General features: G+C 48.3%; 60 non-coding genes across 60 annotated transcripts; all 60 read right to left on the reverse strand.

The window, feature by feature from the left end:
* Positions 1-39: 39 nt before the first annotated feature.
* On the reverse strand, positions 40-181 carry LOC140112182 (U4 spliceosomal RNA). Its single transcript, XR_011852494.1, has one exon. It is a non-coding gene; the product is annotated as a U4 spliceosomal RNA (small nuclear RNA).
* Positions 182-440: 259 nt separating this feature from the next.
* On the reverse strand, positions 441-582 carry LOC140112183 (U4 spliceosomal RNA). The gene has a single exon (XR_011852495.1). It is a non-coding gene; the product is annotated as a U4 spliceosomal RNA (small nuclear RNA).
* A 259-nt stretch (positions 583-841) lies between these two features.
* Positions 842-983, reverse strand: LOC140112184 (U4 spliceosomal RNA). Its single transcript, XR_011852496.1, has one exon. It is a non-coding gene; the product is annotated as a U4 spliceosomal RNA (small nuclear RNA).
* A 259-nt stretch (positions 984-1,242) lies between these two features.
* LOC140112185 (U4 spliceosomal RNA) lies at positions 1,243-1,384 on the reverse strand. Its single transcript, XR_011852497.1, has one exon. It is a non-coding gene; the product is annotated as a U4 spliceosomal RNA (small nuclear RNA).
* A 259-nt stretch (positions 1,385-1,643) lies between these two features.
* On the reverse strand, positions 1,644-1,785 carry LOC140112186 (U4 spliceosomal RNA). Its single transcript, XR_011852498.1, has one exon. It is a non-coding gene; the product is annotated as a U4 spliceosomal RNA (small nuclear RNA).
* A 259-nt stretch (positions 1,786-2,044) lies between these two features.
* LOC140112187 (U4 spliceosomal RNA) lies at positions 2,045-2,186 on the reverse strand. The gene has a single exon (XR_011852499.1). It is a non-coding gene; the product is annotated as a U4 spliceosomal RNA (small nuclear RNA).
* A 259-nt stretch (positions 2,187-2,445) lies between these two features.
* On the reverse strand, positions 2,446-2,587 carry LOC140112154 (U4 spliceosomal RNA). Its single transcript, XR_011852469.1, has one exon. It is a non-coding gene; the product is annotated as a U4 spliceosomal RNA (small nuclear RNA).
* Positions 2,588-2,846: 259 nt separating this feature from the next.
* Positions 2,847-2,988, reverse strand: LOC140112188 (U4 spliceosomal RNA). The gene has a single exon (XR_011852500.1). It is a non-coding gene; the product is annotated as a U4 spliceosomal RNA (small nuclear RNA).
* A 259-nt stretch (positions 2,989-3,247) lies between these two features.
* Positions 3,248-3,389, reverse strand: LOC140112189 (U4 spliceosomal RNA). The gene has a single exon (XR_011852501.1). It is a non-coding gene; the product is annotated as a U4 spliceosomal RNA (small nuclear RNA).
* A 259-nt stretch (positions 3,390-3,648) lies between these two features.
* LOC140112190 (U4 spliceosomal RNA) lies at positions 3,649-3,790 on the reverse strand. Its single transcript, XR_011852502.1, has one exon. It is a non-coding gene; the product is annotated as a U4 spliceosomal RNA (small nuclear RNA).
* A 259-nt stretch (positions 3,791-4,049) lies between these two features.
* LOC140112194 (U4 spliceosomal RNA) lies at positions 4,050-4,191 on the reverse strand. Its single transcript, XR_011852504.1, has one exon. It is a non-coding gene; the product is annotated as a U4 spliceosomal RNA (small nuclear RNA).
* A 259-nt stretch (positions 4,192-4,450) lies between these two features.
* LOC140112195 (U4 spliceosomal RNA) lies at positions 4,451-4,592 on the reverse strand. The gene has a single exon (XR_011852505.1). It is a non-coding gene; the product is annotated as a U4 spliceosomal RNA (small nuclear RNA).
* A 259-nt stretch (positions 4,593-4,851) lies between these two features.
* On the reverse strand, positions 4,852-4,993 carry LOC140112196 (U4 spliceosomal RNA). The gene has a single exon (XR_011852506.1). It is a non-coding gene; the product is annotated as a U4 spliceosomal RNA (small nuclear RNA).
* Positions 4,994-5,252: 259 nt separating this feature from the next.
* LOC140112197 (U4 spliceosomal RNA) lies at positions 5,253-5,394 on the reverse strand. The gene has a single exon (XR_011852507.1). It is a non-coding gene; the product is annotated as a U4 spliceosomal RNA (small nuclear RNA).
* A 259-nt stretch (positions 5,395-5,653) lies between these two features.
* LOC140112198 (U4 spliceosomal RNA) lies at positions 5,654-5,795 on the reverse strand. The gene has a single exon (XR_011852508.1). It is a non-coding gene; the product is annotated as a U4 spliceosomal RNA (small nuclear RNA).
* A 259-nt stretch (positions 5,796-6,054) lies between these two features.
* Positions 6,055-6,196, reverse strand: LOC140112199 (U4 spliceosomal RNA). Its single transcript, XR_011852509.1, has one exon. It is a non-coding gene; the product is annotated as a U4 spliceosomal RNA (small nuclear RNA).
* Positions 6,197-6,455: 259 nt separating this feature from the next.
* On the reverse strand, positions 6,456-6,597 carry LOC140112200 (U4 spliceosomal RNA). Its single transcript, XR_011852510.1, has one exon. It is a non-coding gene; the product is annotated as a U4 spliceosomal RNA (small nuclear RNA).
* Positions 6,598-6,856: 259 nt separating this feature from the next.
* LOC140112201 (U4 spliceosomal RNA) lies at positions 6,857-6,998 on the reverse strand. Its single transcript, XR_011852511.1, has one exon. It is a non-coding gene; the product is annotated as a U4 spliceosomal RNA (small nuclear RNA).
* Positions 6,999-7,257: 259 nt separating this feature from the next.
* On the reverse strand, positions 7,258-7,399 carry LOC140112202 (U4 spliceosomal RNA). Its single transcript, XR_011852512.1, has one exon. It is a non-coding gene; the product is annotated as a U4 spliceosomal RNA (small nuclear RNA).
* A 259-nt stretch (positions 7,400-7,658) lies between these two features.
* LOC140112203 (U4 spliceosomal RNA) lies at positions 7,659-7,800 on the reverse strand. Its single transcript, XR_011852513.1, has one exon. It is a non-coding gene; the product is annotated as a U4 spliceosomal RNA (small nuclear RNA).
* Positions 7,801-8,059: 259 nt separating this feature from the next.
* On the reverse strand, positions 8,060-8,201 carry LOC140112206 (U4 spliceosomal RNA). The gene has a single exon (XR_011852515.1). It is a non-coding gene; the product is annotated as a U4 spliceosomal RNA (small nuclear RNA).
* Positions 8,202-8,460: 259 nt separating this feature from the next.
* Positions 8,461-8,602, reverse strand: LOC140112155 (U4 spliceosomal RNA). The gene has a single exon (XR_011852470.1). It is a non-coding gene; the product is annotated as a U4 spliceosomal RNA (small nuclear RNA).
* Positions 8,603-8,875: 273 nt separating this feature from the next.
* On the reverse strand, positions 8,876-9,017 carry LOC140112207 (U4 spliceosomal RNA). The gene has a single exon (XR_011852516.1). It is a non-coding gene; the product is annotated as a U4 spliceosomal RNA (small nuclear RNA).
* A 259-nt stretch (positions 9,018-9,276) lies between these two features.
* On the reverse strand, positions 9,277-9,418 carry LOC140112156 (U4 spliceosomal RNA). Its single transcript, XR_011852471.1, has one exon. It is a non-coding gene; the product is annotated as a U4 spliceosomal RNA (small nuclear RNA).
* A 259-nt stretch (positions 9,419-9,677) lies between these two features.
* On the reverse strand, positions 9,678-9,819 carry LOC140112208 (U4 spliceosomal RNA). The gene has a single exon (XR_011852517.1). It is a non-coding gene; the product is annotated as a U4 spliceosomal RNA (small nuclear RNA).
* Positions 9,820-10,076: 257 nt separating this feature from the next.
* LOC140112209 (U4 spliceosomal RNA) lies at positions 10,077-10,218 on the reverse strand. Its single transcript, XR_011852518.1, has one exon. It is a non-coding gene; the product is annotated as a U4 spliceosomal RNA (small nuclear RNA).
* Positions 10,219-10,477: 259 nt separating this feature from the next.
* On the reverse strand, positions 10,478-10,619 carry LOC140112210 (U4 spliceosomal RNA). Its single transcript, XR_011852519.1, has one exon. It is a non-coding gene; the product is annotated as a U4 spliceosomal RNA (small nuclear RNA).
* A 261-nt stretch (positions 10,620-10,880) lies between these two features.
* LOC140112097 (U4 spliceosomal RNA) lies at positions 10,881-11,022 on the reverse strand. Its single transcript, XR_011852417.1, has one exon. It is a non-coding gene; the product is annotated as a U4 spliceosomal RNA (small nuclear RNA).
* Positions 11,023-11,281: 259 nt separating this feature from the next.
* Positions 11,282-11,423, reverse strand: LOC140112098 (U4 spliceosomal RNA). The gene has a single exon (XR_011852418.1). It is a non-coding gene; the product is annotated as a U4 spliceosomal RNA (small nuclear RNA).
* A 259-nt stretch (positions 11,424-11,682) lies between these two features.
* On the reverse strand, positions 11,683-11,824 carry LOC140112099 (U4 spliceosomal RNA). Its single transcript, XR_011852419.1, has one exon. It is a non-coding gene; the product is annotated as a U4 spliceosomal RNA (small nuclear RNA).
* A 259-nt stretch (positions 11,825-12,083) lies between these two features.
* On the reverse strand, positions 12,084-12,225 carry LOC140112100 (U4 spliceosomal RNA). The gene has a single exon (XR_011852420.1). It is a non-coding gene; the product is annotated as a U4 spliceosomal RNA (small nuclear RNA).
* Positions 12,226-12,484: 259 nt separating this feature from the next.
* LOC140112101 (U4 spliceosomal RNA) lies at positions 12,485-12,626 on the reverse strand. Its single transcript, XR_011852421.1, has one exon. It is a non-coding gene; the product is annotated as a U4 spliceosomal RNA (small nuclear RNA).
* A 259-nt stretch (positions 12,627-12,885) lies between these two features.
* Positions 12,886-13,027, reverse strand: LOC140112103 (U4 spliceosomal RNA). Its single transcript, XR_011852423.1, has one exon. It is a non-coding gene; the product is annotated as a U4 spliceosomal RNA (small nuclear RNA).
* A 259-nt stretch (positions 13,028-13,286) lies between these two features.
* LOC140112105 (U4 spliceosomal RNA) lies at positions 13,287-13,428 on the reverse strand. The gene has a single exon (XR_011852424.1). It is a non-coding gene; the product is annotated as a U4 spliceosomal RNA (small nuclear RNA).
* A 259-nt stretch (positions 13,429-13,687) lies between these two features.
* Positions 13,688-13,829, reverse strand: LOC140112106 (U4 spliceosomal RNA). The gene has a single exon (XR_011852425.1). It is a non-coding gene; the product is annotated as a U4 spliceosomal RNA (small nuclear RNA).
* A 259-nt stretch (positions 13,830-14,088) lies between these two features.
* LOC140112107 (U4 spliceosomal RNA) lies at positions 14,089-14,230 on the reverse strand. The gene has a single exon (XR_011852426.1). It is a non-coding gene; the product is annotated as a U4 spliceosomal RNA (small nuclear RNA).
* Positions 14,231-14,489: 259 nt separating this feature from the next.
* LOC140112108 (U4 spliceosomal RNA) lies at positions 14,490-14,631 on the reverse strand. Its single transcript, XR_011852427.1, has one exon. It is a non-coding gene; the product is annotated as a U4 spliceosomal RNA (small nuclear RNA).
* Positions 14,632-14,890: 259 nt separating this feature from the next.
* Positions 14,891-15,032, reverse strand: LOC140112109 (U4 spliceosomal RNA). Its single transcript, XR_011852428.1, has one exon. It is a non-coding gene; the product is annotated as a U4 spliceosomal RNA (small nuclear RNA).
* Positions 15,033-15,291: 259 nt separating this feature from the next.
* On the reverse strand, positions 15,292-15,433 carry LOC140112110 (U4 spliceosomal RNA). Its single transcript, XR_011852429.1, has one exon. It is a non-coding gene; the product is annotated as a U4 spliceosomal RNA (small nuclear RNA).
* A 259-nt stretch (positions 15,434-15,692) lies between these two features.
* Positions 15,693-15,834, reverse strand: LOC140112111 (U4 spliceosomal RNA). The gene has a single exon (XR_011852430.1). It is a non-coding gene; the product is annotated as a U4 spliceosomal RNA (small nuclear RNA).
* A 259-nt stretch (positions 15,835-16,093) lies between these two features.
* On the reverse strand, positions 16,094-16,235 carry LOC140112112 (U4 spliceosomal RNA). The gene has a single exon (XR_011852431.1). It is a non-coding gene; the product is annotated as a U4 spliceosomal RNA (small nuclear RNA).
* A 259-nt stretch (positions 16,236-16,494) lies between these two features.
* LOC140112113 (U4 spliceosomal RNA) lies at positions 16,495-16,636 on the reverse strand. Its single transcript, XR_011852432.1, has one exon. It is a non-coding gene; the product is annotated as a U4 spliceosomal RNA (small nuclear RNA).
* A 259-nt stretch (positions 16,637-16,895) lies between these two features.
* On the reverse strand, positions 16,896-17,037 carry LOC140112116 (U4 spliceosomal RNA). Its single transcript, XR_011852434.1, has one exon. It is a non-coding gene; the product is annotated as a U4 spliceosomal RNA (small nuclear RNA).
* A 259-nt stretch (positions 17,038-17,296) lies between these two features.
* On the reverse strand, positions 17,297-17,438 carry LOC140112117 (U4 spliceosomal RNA). The gene has a single exon (XR_011852435.1). It is a non-coding gene; the product is annotated as a U4 spliceosomal RNA (small nuclear RNA).
* Positions 17,439-17,697: 259 nt separating this feature from the next.
* LOC140112118 (U4 spliceosomal RNA) lies at positions 17,698-17,839 on the reverse strand. Its single transcript, XR_011852436.1, has one exon. It is a non-coding gene; the product is annotated as a U4 spliceosomal RNA (small nuclear RNA).
* A 259-nt stretch (positions 17,840-18,098) lies between these two features.
* LOC140112119 (U4 spliceosomal RNA) lies at positions 18,099-18,240 on the reverse strand. Its single transcript, XR_011852437.1, has one exon. It is a non-coding gene; the product is annotated as a U4 spliceosomal RNA (small nuclear RNA).
* Positions 18,241-18,499: 259 nt separating this feature from the next.
* Positions 18,500-18,641, reverse strand: LOC140112120 (U4 spliceosomal RNA). Its single transcript, XR_011852438.1, has one exon. It is a non-coding gene; the product is annotated as a U4 spliceosomal RNA (small nuclear RNA).
* A 259-nt stretch (positions 18,642-18,900) lies between these two features.
* Positions 18,901-19,042, reverse strand: LOC140112121 (U4 spliceosomal RNA). The gene has a single exon (XR_011852439.1). It is a non-coding gene; the product is annotated as a U4 spliceosomal RNA (small nuclear RNA).
* A 259-nt stretch (positions 19,043-19,301) lies between these two features.
* On the reverse strand, positions 19,302-19,443 carry LOC140112122 (U4 spliceosomal RNA). The gene has a single exon (XR_011852440.1). It is a non-coding gene; the product is annotated as a U4 spliceosomal RNA (small nuclear RNA).
* A 259-nt stretch (positions 19,444-19,702) lies between these two features.
* On the reverse strand, positions 19,703-19,844 carry LOC140112123 (U4 spliceosomal RNA). Its single transcript, XR_011852441.1, has one exon. It is a non-coding gene; the product is annotated as a U4 spliceosomal RNA (small nuclear RNA).
* Positions 19,845-20,103: 259 nt separating this feature from the next.
* Positions 20,104-20,245, reverse strand: LOC140112124 (U4 spliceosomal RNA). Its single transcript, XR_011852442.1, has one exon. It is a non-coding gene; the product is annotated as a U4 spliceosomal RNA (small nuclear RNA).
* Positions 20,246-20,504: 259 nt separating this feature from the next.
* On the reverse strand, positions 20,505-20,646 carry LOC140112125 (U4 spliceosomal RNA). The gene has a single exon (XR_011852443.1). It is a non-coding gene; the product is annotated as a U4 spliceosomal RNA (small nuclear RNA).
* A 259-nt stretch (positions 20,647-20,905) lies between these two features.
* On the reverse strand, positions 20,906-21,047 carry LOC140112128 (U4 spliceosomal RNA). Its single transcript, XR_011852445.1, has one exon. It is a non-coding gene; the product is annotated as a U4 spliceosomal RNA (small nuclear RNA).
* A 259-nt stretch (positions 21,048-21,306) lies between these two features.
* LOC140112129 (U4 spliceosomal RNA) lies at positions 21,307-21,448 on the reverse strand. The gene has a single exon (XR_011852446.1). It is a non-coding gene; the product is annotated as a U4 spliceosomal RNA (small nuclear RNA).
* A 259-nt stretch (positions 21,449-21,707) lies between these two features.
* Positions 21,708-21,849, reverse strand: LOC140112130 (U4 spliceosomal RNA). The gene has a single exon (XR_011852447.1). It is a non-coding gene; the product is annotated as a U4 spliceosomal RNA (small nuclear RNA).
* Positions 21,850-22,108: 259 nt separating this feature from the next.
* Positions 22,109-22,250, reverse strand: LOC140112157 (U4 spliceosomal RNA). The gene has a single exon (XR_011852472.1). It is a non-coding gene; the product is annotated as a U4 spliceosomal RNA (small nuclear RNA).
* A 259-nt stretch (positions 22,251-22,509) lies between these two features.
* Positions 22,510-22,651, reverse strand: LOC140112158 (U4 spliceosomal RNA). Its single transcript, XR_011852473.1, has one exon. It is a non-coding gene; the product is annotated as a U4 spliceosomal RNA (small nuclear RNA).
* A 259-nt stretch (positions 22,652-22,910) lies between these two features.
* On the reverse strand, positions 22,911-23,052 carry LOC140112131 (U4 spliceosomal RNA). Its single transcript, XR_011852448.1, has one exon. It is a non-coding gene; the product is annotated as a U4 spliceosomal RNA (small nuclear RNA).
* Positions 23,053-23,311: 259 nt separating this feature from the next.
* LOC140112132 (U4 spliceosomal RNA) lies at positions 23,312-23,453 on the reverse strand. Its single transcript, XR_011852449.1, has one exon. It is a non-coding gene; the product is annotated as a U4 spliceosomal RNA (small nuclear RNA).
* Positions 23,454-23,712: 259 nt separating this feature from the next.
* Positions 23,713-23,854, reverse strand: LOC140112133 (U4 spliceosomal RNA). Its single transcript, XR_011852450.1, has one exon. It is a non-coding gene; the product is annotated as a U4 spliceosomal RNA (small nuclear RNA).
* Between the last annotated feature and the right edge of the window lie 7 nt (positions 23,855-23,861).

Here is a 23,861-nt window from a genome sequence, read left to right on the forward strand (position 1 = left end):
CTACTCCTTCTTCATCTTTTTTTGTCACTGGAAATAAAGTCTCCTGAGAGACCATCAAAAATTGCCAATGCTGACTATATTTCAAGTCATCATGGCGGGGTATTGGGAAAAGTTTTCAACTAGCAATAACCGCGCCTCGGATAAAACCTCATGGGCTACAGTACTGCCACTGCGCAAAGCTAATTATGCAAAGCAAGGGGGTGACAACCTTAGTTGCAAGAGCTCTTTTGAAGCTAAGGCGACAAATACAGGGGCAACGCCCAGCCTTTCAGGCTGCAATGCTTCTTGGGAGAAGGCCCACAGAGAAATCCTGGAACTACCCTTCTGGCCACTTCCCCCTCATTTCCTTGCTGGTACTAGCCTGGGCCTCCTGTCAGCTGCAGCTTCCTCATTTCCTCTCCCTACTCCTTCTTCATCTTTTTTTGTCACTGGAAATAAAGTCTCCTGAGAGACCATCAAAAATTGCCAATGCTGACTATATTTCAAGTCATCATGGCGGGGTATTGGGAAAAGTTTTCAACTAGCAATAACCGCGCCTCGGATAAAACCTCATGGGCTACAGTACTGCCACTGCGCAAAGCTAATTATGCAAAGCAAGGGGGTGACAACCTTAGTTGCAAGAGCTCTTTTGAAGCTAAGGCGACAAATACAGGGGCAACGCCCAGCCTTTCAGGCTGCAATGCTTCTTGGGAGAAGGCCCACAGAGAAATCCTGGAACTACCCTTCTGGCCACTTCCCCCTCATTTCCTTGCTGGTACTAGCCTGGGCCTCCTGTCAGCTGCAGCTTCCTCATTTCCTCTCCCTACTCCTTCTTCATCTTTTTTTGTCACTGGAAATAAAGTCTCCTGAGAGACCATCAAAAATTGCCAATGCTGACTATATTTCAAGTCATCATGGCGGGGTATTGGGAAAAGTTTTCAACTAGCAATAACCGCGCCTCGGATAAAACCTCATGGGCTACAGTACTGCCACTGCGCAAAGCTAATTATGCAAAGCAAGGGGGTGACAACCTTAGTTGCAAGAGCTCTTTTGAAGCTAAGGCGACAAATACAGGGGCAACGCCCAGCCTTTCAGGCTGCAATGCTTCTTGGGAGAAGGCCCACAGAGAAATCCTGGAACTACCCTTCTGGCCACTTCCCCCTCATTTCCTTGCTGGTACTAGCCTGGGCCTCCTGTCAGCTGCAGCTTCCTCATTTCCTCTCCCTACTCCTTCTTCATCTTTTTTTGTCACTGGAAATAAAGTCTCCTGAGAGACCATCAAAAATTGCCAATGCTGACTATATTTCAAGTCATCATGGCGGGGTATTGGGAAAAGTTTTCAACTAGCAATAACCGCGCCTCGGATAAAACCTCATGGGCTACAGTACTGCCACTGCGCAAAGCTAATTATGCAAAGCAAGGGGGTGACAACCTTAGTTGCAAGAGCTCTTTTGAAGCTAAGGCGACAAATACAGGGGCAACGCCCAGCCTTTCAGGCTGCAATGCTTCTTGGGAGAAGGCCCACAGAGAAATCCTGGAACTACCCTTCTGGCCACTTCCCCCTCATTTCCTTGCTGGTACTAGCCTGGGCCTCCTGTCAGCTGCAGCTTCCTCATTTCCTCTCCCTACTCCTTCTTCATCTTTTTTTGTCACTGGAAATAAAGTCTCCTGAGAGACCATCAAAAATTGCCAATGCTGACTATATTTCAAGTCATCATGGCGGGGTATTGGGAAAAGTTTTCAACTAGCAATAACCGCGCCTCGGATAAAACCTCATGGGCTACAGTACTGCCACTGCGCAAAGCTAATTATGCAAAGCAAGGGGGTGACAACCTTAGTTGCAAGAGCTCTTTTGAAGCTAAGGCGACAAATACAGGGGCAACGCCCAGCCTTTCAGGCTGCAATGCTTCTTGGGAGAAGGCCCACAGAGAAATCCTGGAACTACCCTTCTGGCCACTTCCCCCTCATTTCCTTGCTGGTACTAGCCTGGGCCTCCTGTCAGCTGCAGCTTCCTCATTTCCTCTCCCTACTCCTTCTTCATCTTTTTTTGTCACTGGAAATAAAGTCTCCTGAGAGACCATCAAAAATTGCCAATGCTGACTATATTTCAAGTCATCATGGCGGGGTATTGGGAAAAGTTTTCAACTAGCAATAACCGCGCCTCGGATAAAACCTCATGGGCTACAGTACTGCCACTGCGCAAAGCTAATTATGCAAAGCAAGGGGGTGACAACCTTAGTTGCAAGAGCTCTTTTGAAGCTAAGGCGACAAATACAGGGGCAACGCCCAGCCTTTCAGGCTGCAATGCTTCTTGGGAGAAGGCCCACAGAGAAATCCTGGAACTACCCTTCTGGCCACTTCCCCCTCATTTCCTTGCTGGTACTAGCCTGGGCCTCCTGTCAGCTGCAGCTTCCTCATTTCCTCTCCCTACTCCTTCTTCATCTTTTTTTGTCACTGGAAATAAAGTCTCCTGAGAGACCATCAAAAATTGCCAATGCTGACTATATTTCAAGTCATCATGGCGGGGTATTGGGAAAAGTTTTCAACTAGCAATAACCGCGCCTCGGCTAAAACCTCATGGGCTACAGTACTGCCACTGCGCAAAGCTAATTATGCAAAGCAAGGGGGTGACAACCTTAGTTGCAAGAGCTCTTTTGAAGCTAAGGCGACAAATACAGGGGCAACGCCCAGCCTTTCAGGCTGCAATGCTTCTTGGGAGAAGGCCCACAGAGAAATCCTGGAACTACCCTTCTGGCCACTTCCCCCTCATTTCCTTGCTGGTACTAGCCTGGGCCTCCTGTCAGCTGCAGCTTCCTCATTTCCTCTCCCTACTCCTTCTTCATCTTTTTTTGTCACTGGAAATAAAGTCTCCTGAGAGACCATCAAAAATTGCCAATGCTGACTATATTTCAAGTCATCATGGCGGGGTATTGGGAAAAGTTTTCAACTAGCAATAACCGCGCCTCGGATAAAACCTCATGGGCTACAGTACTGCCACTGCGCAAAGCTAATTATGCAAAGCAAGGGGGTGACAACCTTAGTTGCAAGAGCTCTTTTGAAGCTAAGGCGACAAATACAGGGGCAACGCCCAGCCTTTCAGGCTGCAATGCTTCTTGGGAGAAGGCCCACAGAGAAATCCTGGAACTACCCTTCTGGCCACTTCCCCCTCATTTCCTTGCTGGTACTAGCCTGGGCCTCCTGTCAGCTGCAGCTTCCTCATTTCCTCTCCCTACTCCTTCTTCATCTTTTTTTGTCACTGGAAATAAAGTCTCCTGAGAGACCATCAAAAATTGCCAATGCTGACTATATTTCAAGTCATCATGGCGGGGTATTGGGAAAAGTTTTCAACTAGCAATAACCGCGCCTCGGATAAAACCTCATGGGCTACAGTACTGCCACTGCGCAAAGCTAATTATGCAAAGCAAGGGGGTGACAACCTTAGTTGCAAGAGCTCTTTTGAAGCTAAGGCGACAAATACAGGGGCAACGCCCAGCCTTTCAGGCTGCAATGCTTCTTGGGAGAAGGCCCACAGAGAAATCCTGGAACTACCCTTCTGGCCACTTCCCCCTCATTTCCTTGCTGGTACTAGCCTGGGCCTCCTGTCAGCTGCAGCTTCCTCATTTCCTCTCCCTACTCCTTCTTCATCTTTTTTTGTCACTGGAAATAAAGTCTCCTGAGAGACCATCAAAAATTGCCAATGCTGACTATATTTCAAGTCATCATGGCGGGGTATTGGGAAAAGTTTTCAACTAGCAATAACCGCGCCTCGGATAAAACCTCATGGGCTACAGTACTGCCACTGCGCAAAGCTAATTATGCAAAGCAAGGGGGTGACAACCTTAGTTGCAAGAGCTCTTTTGAAGCTAAGGCGACAAATACAGGGGCAACGCCCAGCCTTTCAGGCTGCAATGCTTCTTGGGAGAAGGCCCACAGAGAAATCCTGGAACTACCCTTCTGGCCACTTCCCCCTCATTTCCTTGCTGGTACTAGCCTGGGCCTCCTGTCAGCTGCAGCTTCCTCATTTCCTCTCCCTACTCCTTCTTCATCTTTTTTTGTCACTGGAAATAAAGTCTCCTGAGAGACCATCAAAAATTGCCAATGCTGACTATATTTCAAGTCATCATGGCGGGGTATTGGGAAAAGTTTTCAACTAGCAATAACCGCGCCTCGGATAAAACCTCATGGGCTACAGTACTGCCACTGCGCAAAGCTAATTATGCAAAGCAAGGGGGTGACAACCTTAGTTGCAAGAGCTCTTTTGAAGCTAAGGCGACAAATACAGGGGCAACGCCCAGCCTTTCAGGCTGCAATGCTTCTTGGGAGAAGGCCCACAGAGAAATCCTGGAACTACCCTTCTGGCCACTTCCCCCTCATTTCCTTGCTGGTACTAGCCTGGGCCTCCTGTCAGCTGCAGCTTCCTCATTTCCTCTCCCTACTCCTTCTTCATCTTTTTTTGTCACTGGAAATAAAGTCTCCTGAGAGACCATCAAAAATTGCCAATGCTGACTATATTTCAAGTCATCATGGCGGGGTATTGGGAAAAGTTTTCAACTAGCAATAACCGCGCCTCGGATAAAACCTCATGGGCTACAGTACTGCCACTGCGCAAAGCTAATTATGCAAAGCAAGGGGGTGACAACCTTAGTTGCAAGAGCTCTTTTGAAGCTAAGGCGACAAATACAGGGGCAACGCCCAGCCTTTCAGGCTGCAATGCTTCTTGGGAGAAGGCCCACAGAGAAATCCTGGAACTACCCTTCTGGCCACTTCCCCCTCATTTCCTTGCTGGTACTAGCCTGGGCCTCCTGTCAGCTGCAGCTTCCTCATTTCCTCTCCCTACTCCTTCTTCATCTTTTTTTGTCACTGGAAATAAAGTCTCCTGAGAGACCATCAAAAATTGCCAATGCTGACTATATTTCAAGTCATCATGGCGGGGTATTGGGAAAAGTTTTCAACTAGCAATAACCGCGCCTCGGATAAAACCTCATGGGCTACAGTACTGCCACTGCGCAAAGCTAATTATGCAAAGCAAGGGGGTGACAACCTTAGTTGCAAGAGCTCTTTTGAAGCTAAGGCGACAAATACAGGGGCAACGCCCAGCCTTTCAGGCTGCAATGCTTCTTGGGAGAAGGCCCACAGAGAAATCCTGGAACTACCCTTCTGGCCACTTCCCCCTCATTTCCTTGCTGGTACTAGCCTGGGCCTCCTGTCAGCTGCAGCTTCCTCATTTCCTCTCCCTACTCCTTCTTCATCTTTTTTTGTCACTGGAAATAAAGTCTCCTGAGAGACCATCAAAAATTGCCAATGCTGACTATATTTCAAGTCATCATGGCGGGGTATTGGGAAAAGTTTTCAACTAGCAATAACCGCGCCTCGGATAAAACCTCATGGGCTACAGTACTGCCACTGCGCAAAGCTAATTATGCAAAGCAAGGGGGTGACAACCTTAGTTGCAAGAGCTCTTTTGAAGCTAAGGCGACAAATACAGGGGCAACGCCCAGCCTTTCAGGCTGCAATGCTTCTTGGGAGAAGGCCCACAGAGAAATCCTGGAACTACCCTTCTGGCCACTTCCCCCTCATTTCCTTGCTGGTACTAGCCTGGGCCTCCTGTCAGCTGCAGCTTCCTCATTTCCTCTCCCTACTCCTTCTTCATCTTTTTTTGTCACTGGAAATAAAGTCTCCTGAGAGACCATCAAAAATTGCCAATGCTGACTATATTTCAAGTCATCATGGCGGGGTATTGGGAAAAGTTTTCAACTAGCAATAACCGCGCCTCGGATAAAACCTCATGGGCTACAGTACTGCCACTGCGCAAAGCTAATTATGCAAAGCAAGGGGGTGACAACCTTAGTTGCAAGAGCTCTTTTGAAGCTAAGGCGACAAATACAGGGGCAACGCCCAGCCTTTCAGGCTGCAATGCTTCTTGGGAGAAGGCCCACAGAGAAATCCTGGAACTACCCTTCTGGCCACTTCCCCCTCATTTCCTTGCTGGTACTAGCCTGGGCCTCCTGTCAGCTGCAGCTTCCTCATTTCCTCTCCCTACTCCTTCTTCATCTTTTTTTGTCACTGGAAATAAAGTCTCCTGAGAGACCATCAAAAATTGCCAATGCTGACTATATTTCAAGTCATCATGGCGGGGTATTGGGAAAAGTTTTCAACTAGCAATAACCGCGCCTCGGATAAAACCTCATGGGCTACAGTACTGCCACTGCGCAAAGCTAATTATGCAAAGCAAGGGGGTGACAACCTTAGTTGCAAGAGCTCTTTTGAAGCTAAGGCGACAAATACAGGGGCAACGCCCAGCCTTTCAGGCTGCAATGCTTCTTGGGAGAAGGCCCACAGAGAAATCCTGGAACTACCCTTCTGGCCACTTCCCCCTCATTTCCTTGCTGGTACTAGCCTGGGCCTCCTGTCAGCTGCAGCTTCCTCATTTCCTCTCCCTACTCCTTCTTCATCTTTTTTTGTCACTGGAAATAAAGTCTCCTGAGAGACCATCAAAAATTGCCAATGCTGACTATATTTCAAGTCATCATGGCGGGGTATTGGGAAAAGTTTTCAACTAGCAATAACCGCGCCTCGGATAAAACCTCATGGGCTACAGTACTGCCACTGCGCAAAGCTAATTATGCAAAGCAAGGGGGTGACAACCTTAGTTGCAAGAGCTCTTTTGAAGCTAAGGCGACAAATACAGGGGCAACGCCCAGCCTTTCAGGCTGCAATGCTTCTTGGGAGAAGGCCCACAGAGAAATCCTGGAACTACCCTTCTGGCCACTTCCCCCTCATTTCCTTGCTGGTACTAGCCTGGGCCTCCTGTCAGCTGCAGCTTCCTCATTTCCTCTCCCTACTCCTTCTTCATCTTTTTTTGTCACTGGAAATAAAGTCTCCTGAGAGACCATCAAAAATTGCCAATGCTGACTATATTTCAAGTCATCATGGCGGGGTATTGGGAAAAGTTTTCAACTAGCAATAACCGCGCCTCGGATAAAACCTCATGGGCTACAGTACTGCCACTGCGCAAAGCTAATTATGCAAAGCAAGGGGGTGACAACCTTAGTTGCAAGAGCTCTTTTGAAGCTAAGGCGACAAATACAGGGGCAACGCCCAGCCTTTCAGGCTGCAATGCTTCTTGGGAGAAGGCCCACAGAGAAATCCTGGAACTACCCTTCTGGCCACTTCCCCCTCATTTCCTTGCTGGTACTAGCCTGGGCCTCCTGTCAGCTGCAGCTTCCTCATTTCCTCTCCCTACTCCTTCTTCATCTTTTTTTGTCACTGGAAATAAAGTCTCCTGAGAGACCATCAAAAATTGCCAATGCTGACTATATTTCAAGTCATCATGGCGGGGTATTGGGAAAAGTTTTCAACTAGCAATAACCGCGCCTCGGATAAAACCTCATGGGCTACAGTACTGCCACTGCGCAAAGCTAATTATGCAAAGCAAGGGGGTGACAACCTTAGTTGCAAGAGCTCTTTTGAAGCTAAGGCGACAAATACAGGGGCAACGCCCAGCCTTTCAGGCTGCAATGCTTCTTGGGAGAAGGCCCACAGAGAAATCCTGGAACTACCCTTCTGGCCACTTCCCCCTCATTTCCTTGCTGGTACTAGCCTGGGCCTCCTGTCAGCTGCAGCTTCCTCATTTCCTCTCCCTACTCCTTCTTCATCTTTTTTTGTCACTGGAAATAAAGTCTCCTGAGAGACCATCAAAAATTGCCAATGCTGACTATATTTCAAGTCATCATGGCGGGGTATTGGGAAAAGTTTTCAACTAGCAATAACCGCGCCTCGGATAAAACCTCATGGGCTACAGTACTGCCACTGCGCAAAGCTAATTATGCAAAGCAAGGGGGTGACAACCTTAGTTGCAAGAGCTCTTTTGAAGCTAAGGCGACAAATACAGGGGCAACGCCCAGCCTTTCAGGCTGCAATGCTTCTTGGGAGAAGGCCCACAGAGAAATCCTGGAACTACCCTTCTGGCCACTTCCCCCTCATTTCCTTGCTGGTACTAGCCTGGGCCTCCTGTCAGCTGCAGCTTCCTCATTTCCTCTCCCTACTCCTTCTTCATCTTTTTTTGTCACTGGAAATAAAGTCTCCTGAGAGACCATCAAAAATTGCCAATGCTGACTATATTTCAAGTCATCATGGCGGGGTATTGGGAAAAGTTTTCAACTAGCAATAACCGCGCCTCGGATAAAACCTCATGGGCTACAGTACTGCCACTGCGCAAAGCTAATTATGCAAAGCAAGGGGGTGACAACCTTAGTTGCAAGAGCTCTTTTGAAGCTAAGGCGACAAATACAGGGGCAACGCCCAGCCTTTCAGGCTGCAATGCTTCTTGGGAGAAGGCCCACAGAGAAATCCTGGAACTACCCTTCTGGCCACTTCCCCCTCATTTCCTTGCTGGTACTAGCCTGGGCCTCCTGTCAGCTGCAGCTTCCTCATTTCCTCTCCCTACTCCTTCTTCATCTTTTTTTGTCACTGGAAATAAAGTCTCCTGAGAGACCATCAAAAATTGCCAATGCTGACTATATTTCAAGTCATCATGGCGGGGTATTGGGAAAAGTTTTCAACTAGCAATAACCGCGCCTCGGCTAAAACCTCATGGGCTACAGTACTGCCACTGCGCAAAGCTAATTATGCAAAGCAAGGGGGTGACAACCTTAGTTGCAAGAGCTCTTTTGAAGCTAAGGCGACAAATACAGGGGCAACGCCCAGCCTTTCAGGCTGCAATGCTTCTTGGGAGAAGGCCCACAGAGAAATCCTGGAACTACCCTTCTGGCCACTTCCCCCTCATTTCCTTGCTGGTACTAGCCTGGGCCTCCTGTCAGCTGCAGCTTCCTCATTTCCTCTCCCTACTCCTTCTTCACTACTCCTTCTTCATCTTTTTTTGTCACTGGAAATAAAGTCTCCTGAGAGACCATCAAAAATTGCCAATGCTGACTATATTTCAAGTCATCATGGCGGGGTATTGGGAAAAGTTTTCAACTAGCAATAACCGCGCCTCGGATAAAACCTCATGGGCTACAGTACTGCCACTGCGCAAAGCTAATTATGCAAAGCAAGGGGGTGACAACCTTAGTTGCAAGAGCTCTTTTGAAGCTAAGGCGACAAATACAGGGGCAACGCCCAGCCTTTCAGGCTGCAATGCTTCTTGGGAGAAGGCCCACAGAGAAATCCTGGAACTACCCTTCTGGCCACTTCCCCCTCATTTCCTTGCTGGTACTAGCCTGGGCCTCCTGTCAGCTGCAGCTTCCTCATTTCCTCTCCCTACTCCTTCTTCATCTTTTTTTGTCACTGGAAATAAAGTCTCCTGAGAGACCATCAAAAATTGCCAATGCTGACTATATTTCAAGTCATCATGGCGGGGTATTGGGAAAAGTTTTCAACTAGCAATAACCGCGCCTCGGCTAAAACCTCATGGGCTACAGTACTGCCACTGCGCAAAGCTAATTATGCAAAGCAAGGGGGTGACAACCTTAGTTGCAAGAGCTCTTTTGAAGCTAAGGCGACAAATACAGGGGCAACGCCCAGCCTTTCAGGCTGCAATGCTTCTTGGGAGAAGGCCCACAGAGAAATCCTGGAACTACCCTTCTGGCCACTTCCCCCTCATTTCCTTGCTGGTACTAGCCTGGGCCTCCTGTCAGCTGCAGCTTCCTCATTTCCTCTCCCTACTCCTTCTTCATCTTTTTTTGTCACTGGAAATAAAGTCTCCTGAGAGACCATCAAAAATTGCCAATGCTGACTATATTTCAAGTCATCATGGCGGGGTATTGGGAAAAGTTTTCAACTAGCAATAACCGCGCCTCGGATAAAACCTCATGGGCTACAGTACTGCCACTGCGCAAAGCTAATTATGCAAAGCAAGGGGGTGACAACCTTAGTTGCAAGAGCTTTTGAAGCTAAGGCGACAAATACAGGGGCAACGCCCAGCCTTTCAGGCTGCAATGCTTCTTGGGAGAAGGCCCACAGAGAAATCCTGGAACTACCCTTCTGGCCACTTCCCCCTCATTTCCTTGCTGGTACTAGCCTGGGCCTCCTGTCAGCTGCAGCTTCCTCATTTCCTCTCCCTACTCCTTCTTCATCTTTTTTTGTCACTGGAAATAAAGTCTCCTGAGAGACCATCAAAAATTGCCAATGCTGACTATATTTCAAGTCATCATGGCGGGGTATTGGGAAAAGTTTTCAACTAGCAATAACCGCGCCTCGGATAAAACCTCATGGGCTACAGTACTGCCACTGCGCAAAGCTAATTATGCAAAGCAAGGGGGTGACAACCTTAGTTGCAAGAGCTCTTTTGAAGCTAAGGCGACAAATACAGGGGCAACGCCCAGCCTTTCAGGCTGCAATGCTTCTTGGGAGAAGGCCCACAGAGAAATCCTGGAACTACCCTTCTGGCCACTTCCCCCTCATTTCCTTGCTGGTACTAGCCTGGGCCTCCTGTCAGCTGCAGCTTCCTCATTTCCTCTCCCTACTCCTTCTTCATCTTTTTTTGTCACTGGAAATAAAGTCTCCTGAGAGACCATCAAAAATTGCCAATGCTGACTATATTTCAAGTCATCATGGCGGGGTATTGGGAAAAGTTTTCAACTAGCAATAACCGCGCCTCGGATAAAACCTCATGGGCTACAGTACTGCCACTGCGCAAAGCTAATTATGCAAAGCAAGGAAGGGTGACAACCTTAGTTGCAAGAGCTCTTTTGAAGCTAAGGCGACAAATACAGGGGCAACGCCCAGCCTTTCAGGCTGCAATGCTTCTTGGGAGAAGGCCCACAGAGAAATCCTGGAACTACCCTTCTGGCCACTTCCCCCTCATTTCCTTGCTGGTACTAGCCTGGGCCTCCTGTCAGCTGCAGCTTCCTCATTTCCTCTCCCTACTCCTTCTTCATCTTTTTTTGTCACTGGAAATAAAGTCTCCTGAGAGACCATCAAAAATTGCCAATGCTGACTATATTTCAAGTCATCATGGCGGGGTATTGGGAAAAGTTTTCAACTAGCAATAACCGCGCCTCGGATAAAACCTCATGGGCTACAGTACTGCCACTGCGCAAAGCTAATTATGCAAAGCAAGGGGGTGACAACCTTAGTTGCAAGAGCTCTTTTGAAGCTAAGGCGACAAATACAGGGGCAACGCCCAGCCTTTCAGGCTGCAATGCTTCTTGGGAGAAGGCCCACAGAGAAATCCTGGAACTACCCTTCTGGCCACTTCCCCCTCATTTCCTTGCTGGTACTAGCCTGGGCCTCCTGTCAGCTGCAGCTTCCTCATTTCCTCTCCCTACTCCTTCTTCATCTTTTTTTGTCACTGGAAATAAAGTCTCCTGAGAGACCATCAAAAATTGCCAATGCTGACTATATTTCAAGTCATCATGGCGGGGTATTGGGAAAAGTTTTCAACTAGCAATAACCGCGCCTCGGATAAAACCTCATGGGCTACAGTACTGCCACTGCGCAAAGCTAATTATGCAAAGCAAGGGGGTGACAACCTTAGTTGCAAGAGCTCTTTTGAAGCTAAGGCGACAAATACAGGGGCAACGCCCAGCCTTTCAGGCTGCAATGCTTCTTGGGAGAAGGCCCACAGAGAAATCCTGGAACTACCCTTCTGGCCACTTCCCCCTCATTTCCTTGCTGGTACTAGCCTGGGCCTCCTGTCAGCTGCAGCTTCCTCATTTCCTCTCCCTACTCCTTCTTCATCTTTTTTTGTCACTGGAAATAAAGTCTCCTGAGAGACCATCAAAAATTGCCAATGCTGACTATATTTCAAGTCATCATGGCGGGGTATTGGGAAAAGTTTTCAACTAGCAATAACCGCGCCTCGGATAAAACCTCATGGGCTACAGTACTGCCACTGCGCAAAGCTAATTATGCAAAGCAAGGGGGTGACAACCTTAGTTGCAAGAGCTCTTTTGAAGCTAAGGCGACAAATACAGGGGCAACGCCCAGCCTTTCAGGCTGCAATGCTTCTTGGGAGAAGGCCCACAGAGAAATCCTGGAACTACCCTTCTGGCCACTTCCCCCTCATTTCCTTGCTGGTACTAGCCTGGGCCTCCTGTCAGCTGCAGCTTCCTCATTTCCTCTCCCTACTCCTTCTTCATCTTTTTTTGTCACTGGAAATAAAGTCTCCTGAGAGACCATCAAAAATTGCCAATGCTGACTATATTTCAAGTCATCATGGCGGGGTATTGGGAAAAGTTTTCAACTAGCAATAACCGCGCCTCGGATAAAACCTCATGGGCTACAGTACTGCCACTGCGCAAAGCTAATTATGCAAAGCAAGGGGGTGACAACCTTAGTTGCAAGAGCTCTTTTGAAGCTAAGGCGACAAATACAGGGGCAACGCCCAGCCTTTCAGGCTGCAATGCTTCTTGGGAGAAGGCCCACAGAGAAATCCTGGAACTACCCTTCTGGCCACTTCCCCCTCATTTCCTTGCTGGTACTAGCCTGGGCCTCCTGTCAGCTGCAGCTTCCTCATTTCCTCTCCCTACTCCTTCTTCATCTTTTTTTGTCACTGGAAATAAAGTCTCCTGAGAGACCATCAAAAATTGCCAATGCTGACTATATTTCAAGTCATCATGGCGGGGTATTGGGAAAAGTTTTCAACTAGCAATAACCGCGCCTCGGATAAAACCTCATGGGCTACAGTACTGCCACTGCGCAAAGCTAATTATGCAAAGCAAGGGGGTGACAACCTTAGTTGCAAGAGCTCTTTTGAAGCTAAGGCGACAAATACAGGGGCAACGCCCAGCCTTTCAGGCTGCAATGCTTCTTGGGAGAAGGCCCACAGAGAAATCCTGGAACTACCCTTCTGGCCACTTCCCCCTCATTTCCTTGCTGGTACTAGCCTGGGCCTCCTGTCAGCTGCAGCTTCCTCATTTCCTCTCCCTACTCCTTCTTCATCTTTTTTTGTCACTGGAAATAAAGTCTCCTGAGAGACCATCAAAAATTGCCAATGCTGACTATATTTCAAGTCATCATGGCGGGGTATTGGGAAAAGTTTTCAACTAGCAATAACCGCGCCTCGGATAAAACCTCATGGGCTACAGTACTGCCACTGCGCAAAGCTAATTATGCAAAGCAAGGGGGTGACAACCTTAGTTGCAAGAGCTCTTTTGAAGCTAAGGCGACAAATACAGGGGCAACGCCCAGCCTTTCAGGCTGCAATGCTTCTTGGGAGAAGGCCCACAGAGAAATCCTGGAACTACCCTTCTGGCCACTTCCCCCTCATTTCCTTGCTGGTACTAGCCTGGGCCTCCTGTCAGCTGCAGCTTCCTCATTTCCTCTCCCTACTCCTTCTTCATCTTTTTTTGTCACTGGAAATAAAGTCTCCTGAGAGACCATCAAAAATTGCCAATGCTGACTATATTTCAAGTCATCATGGCGGGGTATTGGGAAAAGTTTTCAACTAGCAATAACCGCGCCTCGGATAAAACCTCATGGGCTACAGTACTGCCACTGCGCAAAGCTAATTATGCAAAGCAAGGGGGTGACAACCTTAGTTGCAAGAGCTCTTTTGAAGCTAAGGCGACAAATACAGGGGCAACGCCCAGCCTTTCAGGCTGCAATGCTTCTTGGGAGAAGGCCCACAGAGAAATCCTGGAACTACCCTTCTGGCCACTTCCCCCTCATTTCCTTGCTGGTACTAGCCTGGGCCTCCTGTCAGCTGCAGCTTCCTCATTTCCTCTCCCTACTCCTTCTTCATCTTTTTTTGTCACTGGAAATAAAGTCTCCTGAGAGACCATCAAAAATTGCCAATGCTGACTATATTTCAAGTCATCATGGCGGGGTATTGGGAAAAGTTTTCAACTAGCAATAACCGCGCCTCGGATAAAACCTCATGGGCTACAGTACTGCCACTGCGCAAAGCTAATTATGCAAAGCAAGGGGGTGACAACCTTAGTTGCAAGAGCTCTTTTGAAGCTAAGGCGACAAATACAGGGGCAACGCCCAGCCTTTCAGGCTGCAATGCTTCTTGGGAGAAGGCCCACAGAGAAATCCTGGAACTACCCTTCTGGCCACTTCCCCCTCATTTCCTTGCTGGTACTAGCCTGGGCCTCCTGTCAGCTGCAGCTTCCTCATTTCCTCTCCCTACTCCTTCTTCATCTTTTTTTGTCACTGGAAATAAAGTCTCCTGAGAGACCATCAAAAATTGCCAATGCTGACTATATTTCAAGTCATCATGGCGGGGTATTGGGAAAAGTTTTCAACTAGCAATAACCGCGCCTCGGATAAAACCTCATGGGCTACAGTACTGCCACTGCGCAAAGCTAATTATGCAAAGCAAGGGGGTGACAACCTTAGTTGCAAGAGCTCTTTTGAAGCTAAGGCGACAAATACAGGGGCAACGCCCAGCCTTTCAGGCTGCAATGCTTCTTGGGAGAAGGCCCACAGAGAAATCCTGGAACTACCCTTCTGGCCACTTCCCCCTCATTTCCTTGCTGGTACTAGCCTGGGCCTCCTGTCAGCTGCAGCTTCCTCATTTCCTCTCCCTACTCCTTCTTCATCTTTTTTTGTCACTGGAAATAAAGTCTCCTGAGAGACCATCAAAAATTGCCAATGCTGACTATATTTCAAGTCATCATGGCGGGGTATTGGGAAAAGTTTTCAACTAGCAATAACCGCGCCTCGGATAAAACCTCATGGGCTACAGTACTGCCACTGCGCAAAGCTAATTATGCAAAGCAAGGGGGTGACAACCTTAGTTGCAAGAGCTCTTTTGAAGCTAAGGCGACAAATACAGGGGCAACGCCCAGCCTTTCAGGCTGCAATGCTTCTTGGGAGAAGGCCCACAGAGAAATCCTGGAACTACCCTTCTGGCCACTTCCCCCTCATTTCCTTGCTGGTACTAGCCTGGGCCTCCTGTCAGCTGCAGCTTCCTCATTTCCTCTCCCTACTCCTTCTTCATCTTTTTTTGTCACTGGAAATAAAGTCTCCTGAGAGACCATCAAAAATTGCCAATGCTGACTATATTTCAAGTCATCATGGCGGGGTATTGGGAAAAGTTTTCAACTAGCAATAACCGCGCCTCGGATAAAACCTCATGGGCTACAGTACTGCCACTGCGCAAAGCTAATTATGCAAAGCAAGGGGGTGACAACCTTAGTTGCAAGAGCTCTTTTGAAGCTAAGGCGACAAATACAGGGGCAACGCCCAGCCTTTCAGGCTGCAATGCTTCTTGGGAGAAGGCCCACAGAGAAATCCTGGAACTACCCTTCTGGCCACTTCCCCCTCATTTCCTTGCTGGTACTAGCCTGGGCCTCCTGTCAGCTGCAGCTTCCTCATTTCCTCTCCCTACTCCTTCTTCATCTTTTTTTGTCACTGGAAATAAAGTCTCCTGAGAGACCATCAAAAATTGCCAATGCTGACTATATTTCAAGTCATCATGGCGGGGTATTGGGAAAAGTTTTCAACTAGCAATAACCGCGCCTCGGATAAAACCTCATGGGCTACAGTACTGCCACTGCGCAAAGCTAATTATGCAAAGCAAGGGGGTGACAACCTTAGTTGCAAGAGCTCTTTTGAAGCTAAGGCGACAAATACAGGGGCAACGCCCAGCCTTTCAGGCTGCAATGCTTCTTGGGAGAAGGCCCACAGAGAAATCCTGGAACTACCCTTCTGGCCACTTCCCCCTCATTTCCTTGCTGGTACTAGCCTGGGCCTCCTGTCAGCTGCAGCTTCCTCATTTCCTCTCCCTACTCCTTCTTCATCTTTTTTTGTCACTGGAAATAAAGTCTCCTGAGAGACCATCAAAAATTGCCAATGCTGACTATATTTCAAGTCATCATGGCGGGGTATTGGGAAAAGTTTTCAACTAGCAATAACCGCGCCTCGGATAAAACCTCATGGGCTACAGTACTGCCACTGCGCAAAGCTAATTATGCAAAGCAAGGGGGTGACAACCTTAGTTGCAAGAGCTCTTTTGAAGCTAAGGCGACAAATACAGGGGCAACGCCCAGCCTTTCAGGCTGCAATGCTTCTTGGGAGAAGGCCCACAGAGAAATCCTGGAACTACCCTTCTGGCCACTTCCCCCTCATTTCCTTGCTGGTACTAGCCTGGGCCTCCTGTCAGCTGCAGCTTCCTCATTTCCTCTCCCTACTCCTTCTTCATCTTTTTTTGTCACTGGAAATAAAGTCTCCTGAGAGACCATCAAAAATTGCCAATGCTGACTATATTTCAAGTCATCATGGCGGGGTATTGGGAAAAGTTTTCAACTAGCAATAACCGCGCCTCGGATAAAACCTCATGGGCTACAGTACTGCCACTGCGCAAAGCTAATTATGCAAAGCAAGGGGGTGACAACCTTAGTTGCAAGAGCTCTTTTGAAGCTAAGGCGACAAATACAGGGGCAACGCCCAGCCTTTCAGGCTGCAATGCTTCTTGGGAGAAGGCCCACAGAGAAATCCTGGAACTACCCTTCTGGCCACTTCCCCCTCATTTCCTTGCTGGTACTAGCCTGGGCCTCCTGTCAGCTGCAGCTTCCTCATTTCCTCTCCCTACTCCTTCTTCATCTTTTTTTGTCACTGGAAATAAAGTCTCCTGAGAGACCATCAAAAATTGCCAATGCTGACTATATTTCAAGTCATCATGGCGGGGTATTGGGAAAAGTTTTCAACTAGCAATAACCGCGCCTCGGATAAAACCTCATGGGCTACAGTACTGCCACTGCGCAAAGCTAATTATGCAAAGCAAGGGGGTGACAACCTTAGTTGCAAGAGCTCTTTTGAAGCTAAGGCGACAAATACAGGGGCAACGCCCAGCCTTTCAGGCTGCAATGCTTCTTGGGAGAAGGCCCACAGAGAAATCCTGGAACTACCCTTCTGGCCACTTCCCCCTCATTTCCTTGCTGGTACTAGCCTGGGCCTCCTGTCAGCTGCAGCTTCCTCATTTCCTCTCCCTACTCCTTCTTCATCTTTTTTTGTCACTGGAAATAAAGTCTCCTGAGAGACCATCAAAAATTGCCAATGCTGACTATATTTCAAGTCATCATGGCGGGGTATTGGGAAAAGTTTTCAACTAGCAATAACCGCGCCTCGGATAAAACCTCATGGGCTACAGTACTGCCACTGCGCAAAGCTAATTATGCAAAGCAAGGGGGTGACAACCTTAGTTGCAAGAGCTCTTTTGAAGCTAAGGCGACAAATACAGGGGCAACGCCCAGCCTTTCAGGCTGCAATGCTTCTTGGGAGAAGGCCCACAGAGAAATCCTGGAACTACCCTTCTGGCCACTTCCCCCTCATTTCCTTGCTGGTACTAGCCTGGGCCTCCTGTCAGCTGCAGCTTCCTCATTTCCTCTCCCTACTCCTTCTTCATCTTTTTTTGTCACTGGAAATAAAGTCTCCTGAGAGACCATCAAAAATTGCCAATGCTGACTATATTTCAAGTCATCATGGCGGGGTATTGGGAAAAGTTTTCAACTAGCAATAACCGCGCCTCGGATAAAACCTCATGGGCTACAGTACTGCCACTGCGCAAAGCTAATTATGCAAAGCAAGGGGGTGACAACCTTAGTTGCAAGAGCTCTTTTGAAGCTAAGGCGACAAATACAGGGGCAACGCCCAGCCTTTCAGGCTGCAATGCTTCTTGGGAGAAGGCCCACAGAGAAATCCTGGAACTACCCTTCTGGCCACTTCCCCCTCATTTCCTTGCTGGTACTAGCCTGGGCCTCCTGTCAGCTGCAGCTTCCTCATTTCCTCTCCCTACTCCTTCTTCATCTTTTTTTGTCACTGGAAATAAAGTCTCCTGAGAGACCATCAAAAATTGCCAATGCTGACTATATTTCAAGTCATCATGGCGGGGTATTGGGAAAAGTTTTCAACTAGCAATAACCGCGCCTCGGATAAAACCTCATGGGCTACAGTACTGCCACTGCGCAAAGCTAATTATGCAAAGCAAGGGGGTGACAACCTTAGTTGCAAGAGCTCTTTTGAAGCTAAGGCGACAAATACAGGGGCAACGCCCAGCCTTTCAGGCTGCAATGCTTCTTGGGAGAAGGCCCACAGAGAAATCCTGGAACTACCCTTCTGGCCACTTCCCCCTCATTTCCTTGCTGGTACTAGCCTGGGCCTCCTGTCAGCTGCAGCTTCCTCATTTCCTCTCCCTACTCCTTCTTCATCTTTTTTTGTCACTGGAAATAAAGTCTCCTGAGAGACCATCAAAAATTGCCAATGCTGACTATATTTCAAGTCATCATGGCGGGGTATTGGGAAAAGTTTTCAACTAGCAATAACCGCGCCTCGGATAAAACCTCATGGGCTACAGTACTGCCACTGCGCAAAGCTAATTATGCAAAGCAAGGGGGTGACAACCTTAGTTGCAAGAGCTCTTTTGAAGCTAAGGCGACAAATACAGGGGCAACGCCCAGCCTTTCAGGCTGCAATGCTTCTTGGGAGAAGGCCCACAGAGAAATCCTGGAACTACCCTTCTGGCCACTTCCCCCTCATTTCCTTGCTGGTACTAGCCTGGGCCTCCTGTCAGCTGCAGCTTCCTCATTTCCTCTCCCTACTCCTTCTTCATCTTTTTTTGTCACTGGAAATAAAGTCTCCTGAGAGACCATCAAAAATTGCCAATGCTGACTATATTTCAAGTCATCATGGCGGGGTATTGGGAAAAGTTTTCAACTAGCAATAACCGCGCCTCGGATAAAACCTCATGGGCTACAGTACTGCCACTGCGCAAAGCTAATTATGCAAAGCAAGGGGGTGACAACCTTAGTTGCAAGAGCTCTTTTGAAGCTAAGGCGACAAATACAGGGGCAACGCCCAGCCTTTCAGGCTGCAATGCTTCTTGGGAGAAGGCCCACAGAGAAATCCTGGAACTACCCTTCTGGCCACTTCCCCCTCATTTCCTTGCTGGTACTAGCCTGGGCCTCCTGTCAGCTGCAGCTTCCTCATTTCCTCTCCCTACTCCTTCTTCATCTTTTTTTGTCACTGGAAATAAAGTCTCCTGAGAGACCATCAAAAATTGCCAATGCTGACTATATTTCAAGTCATCATGGCGGGGTATTGGGAAAAGTTTTCAACTAGCAATAACCGCGCCTCGGATAAAACCTCATGGGCTACAGTACTGCCACTGCGCAAAGCTAATTATGCAAAGCAAGGGGGTGACAACCTTAGTTGCAAGAGCTCTTTTGAAGCTAAGGCGACAAATACAGGGGCAACGCCCAGCCTTTCAGGCTGCAATGCTTCTTGGGAGAAGGCCCACAGAGAAATCCTGGAACTACCCTTCTGGCCACTTCCCCCTCATTTCCTTGCTGGTACTAGCCTGGGCCTCCTGTCAGCTGCAGCTTCCTCATTTCCTCTCCCTACTCCTTCTTCATCTTTTTTTGTCACTGGAAATAAAGTCTCCTGAGAGACCATCAAAAATTGCCAATGCTGACTATATTTCAAGTCATCATGGCGGGGTATTGGGAAAAGTTTTCAACTAGCAATAACCGCGCCTCGGATAAAACCTCATGGGCTACAGTACTGCCACTGCGCAAAGCTAATTATGCAAAGCAAGGGGGTGACAACCTTAGTTGCAAGAGCTCTTTTGAAGCTAAGGCGACAAATACAGGGGCAACGCCCAGCCTTTCAGGCTGCAATGCTTCTTGGGAGAAGGCCCACAGAGAAATCCTGGAACTACCCTTCTGGCCACTTCCCCCTCATTTCCTTGCTGGTACTAGCCTGGGCCTCCTGTCAGCTGCAGCTTCCTCATTTCCTCTCCCTACTCCTTCTTCATCTTTTTTTGTCACTGGAAATAAAGTCTCCTGAGAGACCATCAAAAATTGCCAATGCTGACTATATTTCAAGTCATCATGGCGGGGTATTGGGAAAAGTTTTCAACTAGCAATAACCGCGCCTCGGATAAAACCTCATGGGCTACAGTACTGCCACTGCGCAAAGCTAATTATGCAAAGCAAGGGGGTGACAACCTTAGTTGCAAGAGCTCTTTTGAAGCTAAGGCGGCAAATACAGGGGCAACGCCCAGCCTTTCAGGCTGCAATGCTTCTTGGGAGAAGGCCCACAGAGAAATCCTGGAACTACCCTTCTGGCCACTTCCCCCTCATTTCCTTGCTGGTACTAGCCTGGGCCTCCTGTCAGCTGCAGCTTCCTCATTTCCTCTCCCTACTCCTTCTTCATCTTTTTTTGTCACTGGAAATAAAGTCTCCTGAGAGACCATCAAAAATTGCCAATGCTGACTATATTTCAAGTCATCATGGCGGGGTATTGGGAAAAGTTTTCAACTAGCAATAACCGCGCCTCGGATAAAACCTCATGGGCTACAGTACTGCCACTGCGCAAAGCTAATTATGCAAAGCAAGGGGGTGACAACCTTAGTTGCAAGAGCTCTTTTGAAGCTAAGGCGACAAATACAGGGGCAACGCCCAGCCTTTCAGGCTGCAATGCTTCTTGGGAGAAGGCCCACAGAGAAATCCTGGAACTACCCTTCTGGCCACTTCCCCCTCATTTCCTTGCTGGTACTAGCCTGGGCCTCCTGTCAGCTGCAGCTTCCTCATTTCCTCTCCCTACTCCTTCTTCATCTTTTTTTGTCACTGGAAATAAAGTCTCCTGAGAGACCATCAAAAATTGCCAATGCTGACTATATTTCAAGTCATCATGGCGGGGTATTGGGAAAAGTTTTCAACTAGCAATAACCGCGCCTCGGATAAAACCTCATGGGCTACAGTACTGCCACTGCGCAAAGCTAATTATGCAAAGCAAGGGGGTGACAACCTTAGTTGCAAGAGCTCTTTTGAAGCTAAGGCGACAAATACAGGGGCAACGCCCAGCCTTTCAGGCTGCAATGCTTCTTGGGAGAAGGCCCACAGAGAAATCCTGGAACTACCCTTCTGGCCACTTCCCCCTCATTTCCTTGCTGGTACTAGCCTGGGCCTCCTGTCAGCTGCAGCTTCCTCATTTCCTCTCCCTACTCCTTCTTCATCTTTTTTTGTCACTGGAAATAAAGTCTCCTGAGAGACCATCAAAAATTGCCAATGCTGACTATATTTCAAGTCATCATGGCGGGGTATTGGGAAAAGTTTTCAACTAGCAATAACCGCGCCTCGGATAAAACCTCATGGGCTACAGTACTGCCACTGCGCAAAGCTAATTATGCAAAGCAAGGGGGTGACAACCTTAGTTGCAAGAGCTCTTTTGAAGCTAAGGCGACAAATACAGGGGCAACGCCCAGCCTTTCAGGCTGCAATGCTTCTTGGGAGAAGGCCCACAGAGAAATCCTGGAACTACCCTTCTGGCCACTTCCCCCTCATTTCCTTGCTGGTACTAGCCTGGGCCTCCTGTCAGCTGCAGCTTCCTCATTTCCTCTCCCTACTCCTTCTTCATCTTTTTTTGTCACTGGAAATAAAGTCTCCTGAGAGACCATCAAAAATTGCCAATGCTGACTATATTTCAAGTCATCATGGCGGGGTATTGGGAAAAGTTTTCAACTAGCAATAACCGCGCCTCGGATAAAACCTCATGGGCTACAGTACTGCCACTGCGCAAAGCTAATTATGCAAAGCAAGGGGGTGACAACCTTAGTTGCAAGAGCTCTTTTGAAGCTAAGGCGACAAATACAGGGGCAACGCCCAGCCTTTCAGGCTGCAATGCTTCTTGGGAGAAGGCCCACAGAGAAATCCTGGAACTACCCTTCTGGCCACTTCCCCCTCATTTCCTTGCTGGTACTAGCCTGGGCCTCCTGTCAGCTGCAGCTTCCTCATTTCCTCTCCCTACTCCTTCTTCATCTTTTTTTGTCACTGGAAATAAAGTCTCCTGAGAGACCATCAAAAATTGCCAATGCTGACTATATTTCAAGTCATCATGGCGGGGTATTGGGAAAAGTTTTCAACTAGCAATAACCGCGCCTCGGATAAAACCTCATGGGCTACAGTACTGCCACTGCGCAAAGCTAATTATGCAAAGCAAGGGGGTGACAACCTTAGTTGCAAGAGCTCTTTTGAAGCTAAGGCGACAAATACAGGGGCAACGCCCAGCCTTTCAGGCTGCAATGCTTCTTGGGAGAAGGCCCACAGAGAAATCCTGGAACTACCCTTCTGGCCACTTCCCCCTCATTTCCTTGCTGGTACTAGCCTGGGCCTCCTGTCAGCTGCAGCTTCCTCATTTCCTCTCCCTACTCCTTCTTCATCTTTTTTTGTCACTGGAAATAAAGTCTCCTGAGAGACCATCAAAAATTGCCAATGCTGACTATATTTCAAGTCATCATGGCGGGGTATTGGGAAAAGTTTTCAACTAGCAATAACCGCGCCTCGGCTAAAACCTCATGGGCTACAGTACTGCCACTGCGCAAAGCTAATTATGCAAAGCAAGGGGGTGACAACCTTAGTTGCAAGAGCTCTTTTGAAGCTAAGGCGACAAATACAGGGGCAACGCCCAGCCTTTCAGGCTGCAATGCTTCTTGGGAGAAGGCCCACAGAGAAATCCTGGAACTACCCTTCTGGCCACTTCCCCCTCATTTCCTTGCTGGTACTAGCCTGGGCCTCCTGTCAGCTGCAGCTTCCTCATTTCCTCTCCCTACTCCTTCTTCATCTTTTTTTGTCACTGGAAATAAAGTCTCCTGAGAGACCATCAAAAATTGCCAATGCTGACTATATTTCAAGTCATCATGGCGGGGTATTGGGAAAAGTTTTCAACTAGCAATAACCGCGCCTCGGCTAAAACCTCATGGGCTACAGTACTGCCACTGCGCAAAGCTAATTATGCAAAGCAAGGGGGTGACAACCTTAGTTGCAAGAGCTCTTTTGAAGCTAAGGCGACAAATACAGGGGCAACGCCCAGCCTTTCAGGCTGCAATGCTTCTTGGGAGAAGGCCCACAGAGAAATCCTGGAACTACCCTTCTGGCCACTTCCCCCTCATTTCCTTGCTGGTACTAGCCTGGGCCTCCTGTCAGCTGCAGCTTCCTCATTTCCTCTCCCTACTCCTTCTTCATCTTTTTTTGTCACTGGAAATAAAGTCTCCTGAGAGACCATCAAAAATTGCCAATGCTGACTATATTTCAAGTCATCATGGCGGGGTATTGGGAAAAGTTTTCAACTAGCAATAACCGCGCCTCGGATAAAACCTCATGGGCTACAGTACTGCCACTGCGCAAAGCTAATTATGCAAAGCAAGGGGGTGACAACCTTAGTTGCAAGAGCTCTTTTGAAGCTAAGGCGACAAATACAGGGGCAACGCCCAGCCTTTCAGGCTGCAATGCTTCTTGGGAGAAGGCCCACAGAGAAATCCTGGAACTACCCTTCTGGCCACTTCCCCCTCATTTCCTTGCTGGTACTAGCCTGGGCCTCCTGTCAGCTGCAGCTTCCTCATTTCCTCTCCCTACTCCTTCTTCATCTTTTTTTGTCACTGGAAATAAAGTCTCCTGAGAGACCATCAAAAATTGCCAATGCTGACTATATTTCAAGTCATCATGGCGGGGTATTGGGAAAAGTTTTCAACTAGCAATAACCGCGCCTCGGATAAAACCTCATGGGCTACAGTACTGCCACTGCGCAAAGCTAATTATGCAAAGCAAGGGGGTGACAACCTTAGTTGCAAGAGCTCTTTTGAAGCTAAGGCGACAAATACAGGGGCAACGCCCAGCCTTTCAGGCTGCAATGCTTCTTGGGAGAAGGCCCACAGAGAAATCCTGGAACTACCCTTCTGGCCACTTCCCCCTCATTTCCTTGCTGGTACTAGCCTGGGCCTCCTGTCAGCTGCAGCTTCCTCATTTCCTCTCCCTACTCCTTCTTCATCTTTTTTTGTCACTGGAAATAAAGTCTCCTGAGAGACCATCAAAAATTGCCAATGCTGACTATATTTCAAGTCATCATGGCGGGGTATTGGGAAAAGTTTTCAACTAGCAATAACCGCGCCTCGGATAAAACCTCATGGGCTACAGTACTGCCACTGCGCAAAGCTAATTATG

This window comes from Engystomops pustulosus, unplaced genomic scaffold (genome assembly GCF_040894005.1).
Source record: "Engystomops pustulosus unplaced genomic scaffold, aEngPut4.maternal MAT_SCAFFOLD_642, whole genome shotgun sequence".
Classification (NCBI taxonomy): domain Eukaryota; kingdom Metazoa; phylum Chordata; class Amphibia; order Anura; family Leptodactylidae; genus Engystomops; species Engystomops pustulosus.